This window comes from Limulus polyphemus, unplaced genomic scaffold (assembly GCF_000517525.1).
Source record: "Limulus polyphemus unplaced genomic scaffold, Limulus_polyphemus-2.1.2 Scaffold1287, whole genome shotgun sequence".
In the NCBI taxonomy this organism is placed as follows: Eukaryota; Metazoa; Arthropoda; class Merostomata; order Xiphosura; family Limulidae; genus Limulus; species Limulus polyphemus.
In genome coordinates, this window is record NW_013666897.1 from 203035 (window position 1) to 212403 (window position 9369).

Below are 9369 nucleotides of genomic sequence, written 5' to 3' on the forward strand. Positions count from 1 at the left end.
AAAGAAATAAATCTGCTGCTTGCTGACTCAAGTTAACATCCATCAGTATGTCTGGTGCCTGTCTAAAGATGTGTGATGTACTGATAGTCAAGTTCATAAAGAAATAAATCTGCTGCTTGCTGACTCAAGTTAACATCCATCAGTATGTCTGGTGCCTGTCTAAAGATGTGTGATGTACTGATAGTCAAGTTCATAAAGAAATAAATCTGCTGCTTGCTGACTCAAGTTAACATCCATCAGTATGTCTGGTGCCTGTCTAAAGATGTGTGATGTACTGATAGTCAAGTTCATAAAGAAATAAATCGGCTGCTTGCTGACTCAAGTTAACATCCATCAGTATGTCTTGTGCCTGTTTAAAGATGTGTGAGCCGAATCGTACAAATACGTGTATGAATTTATTCAGCGTAAAATATTGATAATTTTTATGATTAGTATTATTACCAAAGAAGCATTAAATATCACCTATGCAAATAATTAATTTACCTGTCATTGTCTTATTTAAATTGACATTATTAACTTTTCCGAAATTTTTTTTTGCATTTCTATGTTATGACCATATGACAGATAGCTACACTGATTTGTTCATTAACACTTATCCAGAGATCCAGAATATGCTTACAAACCCACGTGACACAACAAATCTAAAAACAAACAATTATTTGTTATGTTTATGAAAAGTCACTAAGGTTATTGCCACCGTTCATAATTTTGAATTGTAGATGATAAAGGAGGCAACTAATTGGCAGCACCCACCGCCAAATCTTGGGCTAATCTTTTACCAACGAGTAGTAGGATTGACCGTTATAGTATAATGCCCGAACGGCTGAAAAGGCGAGCATGTTCAGCACCAGGTTGCGATCCCGCGAGTTGCGAGTCGACCATCCTAATCAACAGGCCTAGCCAGGTATATAAAAAAGACAACAACGTTAAAGTCCTTGTACTTTAAGCATGTGTGCTATAGTAACATTGCTAACATTTTGTGAGCCCATTATTTGTTTAGGTTAAACATTTGTTCACTTTGTGCGTTAAACGCAGATTATATGTCATACTTATACGATAAAAATATTTCAGTTCAGTATACAATCAAGATTATTTTTATCTGAGTTAAGAAACGATAAGTATCGATTTATTGCACGATTAATGTATTTCTATAACGTATTTAATGTACTGAGCTGATCAATTTTTAACATACTCTACGACAAAAAGATTACATATTCACTCGAAACTAAGAATAAAGATTAGTCTAATTAGTGTCGAATAGGTTTTGTGTGTCACTGAACTTTGATCTTAACTCTTAGCAAAACGAGTTTATTGACTCTTTCACTTTACAAAATGTTTCTATTGTACATTTTAAAAGACACATTTTAGGCTAAAACTTTAGTACATATTTCCCTTTCTCCTCACATAACAATAAAGATTGAGATTGTCCAACTTAAACCTCAATACAATTATTATAAGCACTACTAGCTTCCATTATAAAAAAAACAGAAAGACGATAATGTCATAACATGATGCATTACCTTTTAACCTAACACCCCTCATGTTATAGAACAGCCACAAAGATCGTCAACTCAAAATAAACAGCAAATGTTCAAAACAAGTAAATTTATTAGCTCACTTGAGCATGAGGTAAACAATAAATTTGCTCATAATTATAAACCCTAACACTACCGATAGTTCAATTATGATCGAATATAAATATTGACTTTCAAAGTCTAATCGTATTAATTTTAACAATTCTATTTCACCTATTTCCCATTGTAGGCACGTGTCCCCCAATTTTGACCCGGTTGTGAAGTGTCCCCTTGAATGTGAAATAGAGATTGTGTATGGCTTTCATTGAAAGTCGCTGTTTCAATTTTGAATTCAATAATAACATAAAAAACATAGTCAACATAGAAAATAAGGTGTCCCTAATCGTTGGTGCTCTCCTGCCAAATTCAGATATATTCCGTCACCTATAATTTAGTTTAAACATTTAATTCAAGTTGCTTCTAGTTTTCTACTATTTTGCGTAAAAGTTCGTGTTTTAATCGCTTCATCATAGCTGAAACTGCTTTAAGTAGATATCATTGTAGTTAAACATCGTAAGTAAAATCACACACTCTAAACATTTAAAGACTGATATTGAAACATTTATTGAGGTAACAAACATAAAATACGAGATAGTGGACTATGATTGAAACATTTATTGAGGTAACAAACATAAAATACGAGATAGTGGACTACGATTGAAACATTTATTGAGGTAACAAACATAAAATACGAGATAGTGGACTACAATTGAAACATTTATTGAGGTAACAAACATAAAATACGAGATTATGGACTACGATTGAAACATTTATTGTGGTAACAAACATAAAATACGAGAAAGTGGACTATGATTGAAACATTTATTGAGGTAACAAACATAAAATACGAGAAAGTGGACTATGATTGAAACATTTATTGAGGTAACAAACATAAAATACGAGATAATGGACTATGATTGAAACATTTATTGTGGTAACACACATAAAATACGAGATATTGGACTAAGATTGAAACATTTATTGTGGTAACAAACATAAACTACGAGATAATGGACTATGATTGAAACATTTATTGAGGTAACAAACATAAAATACGAGATGTTGGACTACGATTGAAACATTTATTGTGGTAACAAACATAAACTACGAGATAATGAACTATGATTAAAACATTTATTGTGGTAACAAACATAAAATACGAGATAATGGACAATCATATTTTAGATCAATTGTTTAAAATCATAGTTAGCCTTTTACGATAAAGTTGAGAGATGAACAAAAATGAAGAAATTAACAAAATGGGGGGAACTTAATAATATATTTTATTATATTACCTAGACGTACTACATTTTAACGTTAATTGGCACATAAATAAACGAAGATGATATTGATAAATATAACATCAGTCATATTTTGTAGCCCAGATCTATGAATAACAACAAAAACTGTACTATAAAAACAGATTATCACCATATTTGTTATTATTGAGATTTATAATTTCACCTTATAGTACAGCGGTACACATGTCTCAGGAACTCATTCATTGTATTGTGTATGATAAAATTATTATCTTCATTTGTGACCCCCCAGTGGCACAGCGGTATGTCTGCGGGTTTCGATACCCATGGTAGGCAGAGCACAGATAGCCCATTGTCTAGCTTTGTGTTTAATTACAAGCAAACAAATCTTCATATGTTTTATGAAATGAACTAAATACGTTATTTCACGGACCTTGGTAAGCATATGAAGATTTGTTTGTTTGTAATTAAACACAAAGCTACACAATGGGCTATCTGTGCAAATTAAGATTAACATAAACAATATTTTCTGAACATTTGTAGTATGAAATGAACTAAATACGTTATTTCACGGACCTTGGTTTACAAATGTTCAGAAAATATTGTTTATGTTAATCTTAATTTGACTATTCAATACCAAAAGTTAACTTAATAACAAGGTTAACTTACCATCTAATGAATAAAGATAATTAAGGTCACGTACATTTACGATGAACGTGTAAGATTTCCTTTATCTTAGATTTGAATACAAATAAAGCTAAATTACATTGGATTTTAATGTCAATGATTTCAAGTTCTATTTTTTTTAATAGTTTCCAAATTAAAGAGTCGTTGAATAAGCTTCTTCAAACAATTACTTTGTGAAGTTTTTCATGGAAACTTATTGCAATCACATGATTGAACATATTAACATTCCACAGGTATCATTGCACTGGACGCTTGGTATTCTACAGAAACAACATCATGTTTTATATATGAGGGTACCTTCTAAATAATAGGGAATATAATGGATACTTATCCTGGGAAAGAATATTTTGTTTAATCATCCACTTATAATGAATGGTCCTTTTCGGTACCATTAAATCTAGATAAAATAATATCATTATTGCACATTTCTTTGTTACTGACGAACTTGGATGGTTGCACTTTACTCTAGAACAGAGTGATTGAATGTTTGCAATATGTTTAATTTGGATTCACTTGTCTGTCTCAAAAAAATACTTCGTTAACACAAAGAGGGCTAACAAAACTTGTAAGACTGTTTCAAGTGTTTGACATTTAGAGATAACGATAACATGCCCCAGATGAATCGATATGGAAAGACAGTGTTATTCTCAGATGAATCGATATGGAAAGACAGTGTTATTCTCAGATGAATCGATATGGAAAGACAGTGTTATTCTCAGATGAATCGATATGGAAAGACAGTGTTATTCACAGATGAATCGACATGGAAAGACAGTGTTATTCTCAGATGAATCGATATGGAAAGACAGTGTTATTCTGATTTTTATATCCTAATTTATATGTACTTAAGTATTGGTTCAGTTTCTGGTTGTGTAACACAAAATCATGTTTTTTAGGTACTTTAAAAATACATTAGACAAAATCTGAATAGATTTACATCTTTTTTGGAAAAAAAAAATCCGATGAAGCAATTTAAGGTTCGTCATCTATTTGTGACTTCTCGGATATAAAGGTATTTTAAGATAGAACTATACAACTATGACGTCATTCGAGTGATCTATGACGTTATAGCTCACGTGACCTCCTTCCTTCAAAATGTAGTCCCCACTGATGACCGGCAATCTTTGATCTTTCTGCTTCTCTCCTATTTTCATAAGTCTTTAATCTCACTAGACAACATAGAAACAACCTCTACAACGAAAATTTAAAAATCCCACGAATGTAACAAATAAAATTATCGCGAGCGGGGCGAGAGGGGGATAACAATGTTCCTGATTACCCCAGTTGAGAAAAGTTTCTTTCCGTTAAAAACTAAATTCCTGACACGAGGGAAGGAAGCTAGTCATCACCACCCACTGCCAACTCTTGGGCTATTCTTTTACCAACGAAGAGTGAGATTGACCGTTACATCATAACGCCCCTATGGTTGAAAGGACGAGCATGTTTGGTGGGATAGAGCTTCGAATCCGCGACCCCTTAGAGTGCGAGTCGAGCGTCTTAACCATCTGGCCATGCTGGGCCAATAGTACAGGTTAAGTTTTTATCAAATATGTAATTAGTTTAGGATATTTGTAACATAATACATTCTTGCTTATGACGAAACAAAACTTTAATTATTAAAAACGATTTCTTATAACATTACACTTTCGGGTGTTTATTACGATATATATTGTTATATCGCGGCCTTACATTTCTACCACCCCTTTAAAGCCAAATGATTTGTAGACAAGCTTATACACGTACCACATATTGATTATAAGCACCAAACGAATCTATGACATTCAAACAGTGCTTTACAAAAAGACCAAATAACACAAAACCACTTTAACTTAGGATACTAGTATACCATTACAACTGACCTTGATCTTCAACCTTAGTTAAATAATTACCATAAGCTGTTTTTTCGTATTTTTTGTTTGGCTGTCATTCTTCAAGATTTTGATGCAAGAGAAGTCGTAATTTTCACCTCAACCTTTTACAGACAGAAGACTACTCTAATTACACCAGGATGAAAACAAATTTCTACTCACCTTGTTAAAAATGTGGTTCTTTATGGGTATGTTTTTATTTTATTTTATTTCATGTTAACATCTTAACTCTAGAATGAAAACATAACTACAGAGAGGACGAAGAGCATGTTTATTTATTATTTACAAGGATTATAAGGTGAGCAATTCCTAAGTGATCAATGAACGTCTGTGATTAAACGAATTTTCTCATCACTGGTAAAATTAGCATATAAAAAACAGAAATAAAAGTATCAGAATTATTGATCTTTTTAAAATAAAATGTAATTATTTGTCTCGCGAGTCAGGAATTTTGCATTTCCCCAGTAACCAGGGGAAATTAGGAAATTAGCGAAATATCATTTATTTTTATTTGACTGATTTATGGATGAAAGGCCTTGTAAACCATATATATTTGTGTTCAGTGTGAAGAACCATTATCAAAATACGCTCGTATGGTTCCTGGATATAGAACTAGCGGGAATACCAAGTACTCGTCTACAGAGAGCAACAGGGTGATGCAAACAAAAGCATGTTTTAACTGAACATGTAAAACTAAAATGAGCAGACATTACATAGTAAACGAACAACGTAAGGAATACTAAAAACAGTGTATACATGATAGAAGCTGAATAAAGATAGAGAGAACAGCTGGAAATAACTCGTTATTTTGTTTAACAAAGAATATGTTTTTAACTGAGTAGTTTTCTTTGATTGAAAGATCAAGGGCGGAAATGATAAGATTTTCAAGCTGTCGTCAGTTTGTATTCTGATAATATGAACGGACACCGGAAAGATATGAAATATCTTAACCATGTCAAATGCATCTGACATAAAACATATATCAAAGTTTTTATAAACAGAAACACTTAGCTCTTTTATGCCACGTTTATAACAAGTAATACGATAGATACTATCATTATACAGCAGGCCCCCTGTTATCTGCAGGTAACAAACCAAAACTTTGCTGTTTAAAACGGTCAGAAATCAATTGGTAACGAAACGTTAAGTACGAAGTTTATTTATTTATTTTACTTCGTAGCATTAACGTAATTGTTTAGTTCTTTCATAACACAGGCCTGCGATGGTTTTATTGTCTTGAAATTTCTACACGTTCTACAGTAATTCCTGTACACTGAATCCGAAAATGACATCGATTTTTCTCCACCACATACAGATTTTTCACAAAATGTCGTATGTACTTTTACACAAATGAATCATTTTCATTGAAATTAGTTCACATTTTGTTATGCTTAAAATGTTAACCACTGGCTACAGATTTCTCTAGACCAATCGCGATGTGAGAGTTTTATCGATCGTTCTAGAACCCACGAGAAACACACTGTTAGTATATAAACGGTTAACAGGCCACATGACGTGTCATTTCTGGATAGCACTTGTTTGTGCGTGCACTTCGACAATATTTTTTTCCTTTTCAATATTATTTATTCGTTGCTATGGCAACAAGAGTTTGTGTAAATGACCCAAACATATTCTGTTATATTTGTGGTAGATTTGTTATATAAAGACGCAATAGCCACGCAGAGTCAGCCTGATACCAAGATCGAAAAACATTGAACTTGAGAGTTTGGTTGACACAAAGAAAGTCCTATTACATCCACTTCACATAAAATTGGGTTTGATGAAGCAGTTTGTAAGGGCCTTAGACAAAGATGGCGACTGTTTCAAGCATCTTTGTGGGCAATTCCCAGCTCTTTCAGAAGCGAAACATAAAGAAGGGATTTTTGTTGTGCCTCAGATTAGGAAATTGACCTCAGATGAACAATTCGAAAGGACAATGAGGAAAGTTGAAAAACAAAGCGTGATTGCCTTTAAAGATGTTATTGACAAATTTGTAGGAAACAACAAGAGCCCAAATTACGAAAATATTGTCAATAACATGCTCGATAAATTCAAAGAGTTGGGTTGTAATATGAGCTTAAAAGTTCATTTCTTACACTCACATATTGACTATTTCCCTGAAAATCTCGGTGCCGTCAGCGAAGAACAAGGGGAAAGGTTTCATCAAGACATCAGGGAAATGGAGAGGAGGTATCAAGGAAGGTGGAACATCGGTATGATGGCTGATTAATTTTGGTCATTGAAACTAGATGCTCCAGACGCAATACATAAAAAAAGACCACAACAGACTAAAAGACGTGGATTTCACAAAAACAAAAATCAGGATGAATCAGGATGCATATTCGTTTGACATCAGTGTTCTTCAATTTTTTGTATTTTTGTTAATAAACATAATAATAATTAAAAGGTTCATTGTGGTAAACGAAATAATAATTTGATTTAAGTAAGAGTTTTCTTTTTCTTCTCGATTTGTAAAAAATTCTTACGCAATAGAAAAAAAATAATAAAAATAATAAAATCCGTTACTAAAACCAAAAAACTTTTATGAAGTTTAAATTCGCAGGCCTGAATAATTGTAAGGATTTATCCTACATCTTGATGACATACTTAAAGGGGTCTCCCGGTGAGACATCGGTAACTCTTCGGATTTACAATGCTAAAGTCAGGGGTTTTCATTTTCAGTACTATTAAAAGTATAAGGCAAAAGTTTTTAATTTAATCAATATCAGGAATTACTTAAAATTATATGGTTTTAAATTTTTATGTACCTTTTAGCCTAATATAGAAACGTATGTCGACCATAAACAAGTGTTATTTAGATAGATTTTGAAAATAATTTTGGCATTAATGTTTTTCCTTTTTTCGGCGTAGATAGCATTCGTGTAGCTTTGCGCAAACTTCAGAACAAACAATCGTTTTTTCGTCATTCTTCACATGCTCAAAAATATTTAACAGCTATCACAAGTTTAAATTTAGTAAAGTTATGTTATTTATTTACAAATTGCAAATCATCTTTAAGTTTTTAACAACGATTGTACAAACAAGTAGGATCAAAAAGTTGGTAAATTATGTAAAATGAACAACAACAACAATAATAAACCTTTTGCACTTTTAACAGGTAGAGCTGATTAAAGTGTCAAGGTTTTATCACTTTTTATTTACAAGGTCTTTAATAGTATTCGTTAAAGCTAACCGAAAACATTTCTATCACAAAGTACAAGTTGTCTGGATCTTGTATTAATAATTTCACTAACAGTTATTTCTGGTTTTATCGCACAAACATGATATTCCATACATACTGTAATGTATCTCATTTGGTATAATAGTATTCTTGTAGCTAAGGTTCAAGGTTACTGTCTCTGAAACACGAGTTGTTTGTTTTTAGCATAGAGTTACACAGTTAGCTAGCTGTGCTCTGGATTGTAGCGTTTTAAGTTCGTAAAAAGGGAGAAAAATTGTTTATTTGTTTTCCAGACGTCCTGCAATACAGATTTGTAAACGGATTACGATAAAAAAAAGTCGCAAGAAAAATAGTTTATGTTTTTCTTTTTAAACAATAAATGTATTTTATTTGAAAACAATTTTTACACAAACGCCGAGATTCGAAATAACTAAGTCCTTATTGTTGTTGTTGTTCGCACAGTTGAGGCAAGATGTTTCTTTTTTTATATTTAACATTGTGATTCAGCTTTAAAACAAGAACAAGGTTGACACCTTTTTTACCAATGTATATCACAATCTGAACACGTATATACTAAATTACAAACAAAAATACAAAAAAGTATTGTTCTACAACGTTTAGTGATCGAAGTATGACCTAGGATGTGTTCTACAACTTTTGGTGATCGGAGTATGGCCTAGGATGTGTTCTACAACTTTTGGTGATCGGAGTATGGCCTAGGATGTGTTCTACAACTTTTGGTGATCGGAGTATGGCCTAGGATGTGAACTACAACTTTTGGTGATCGGAGTATGGCCTAG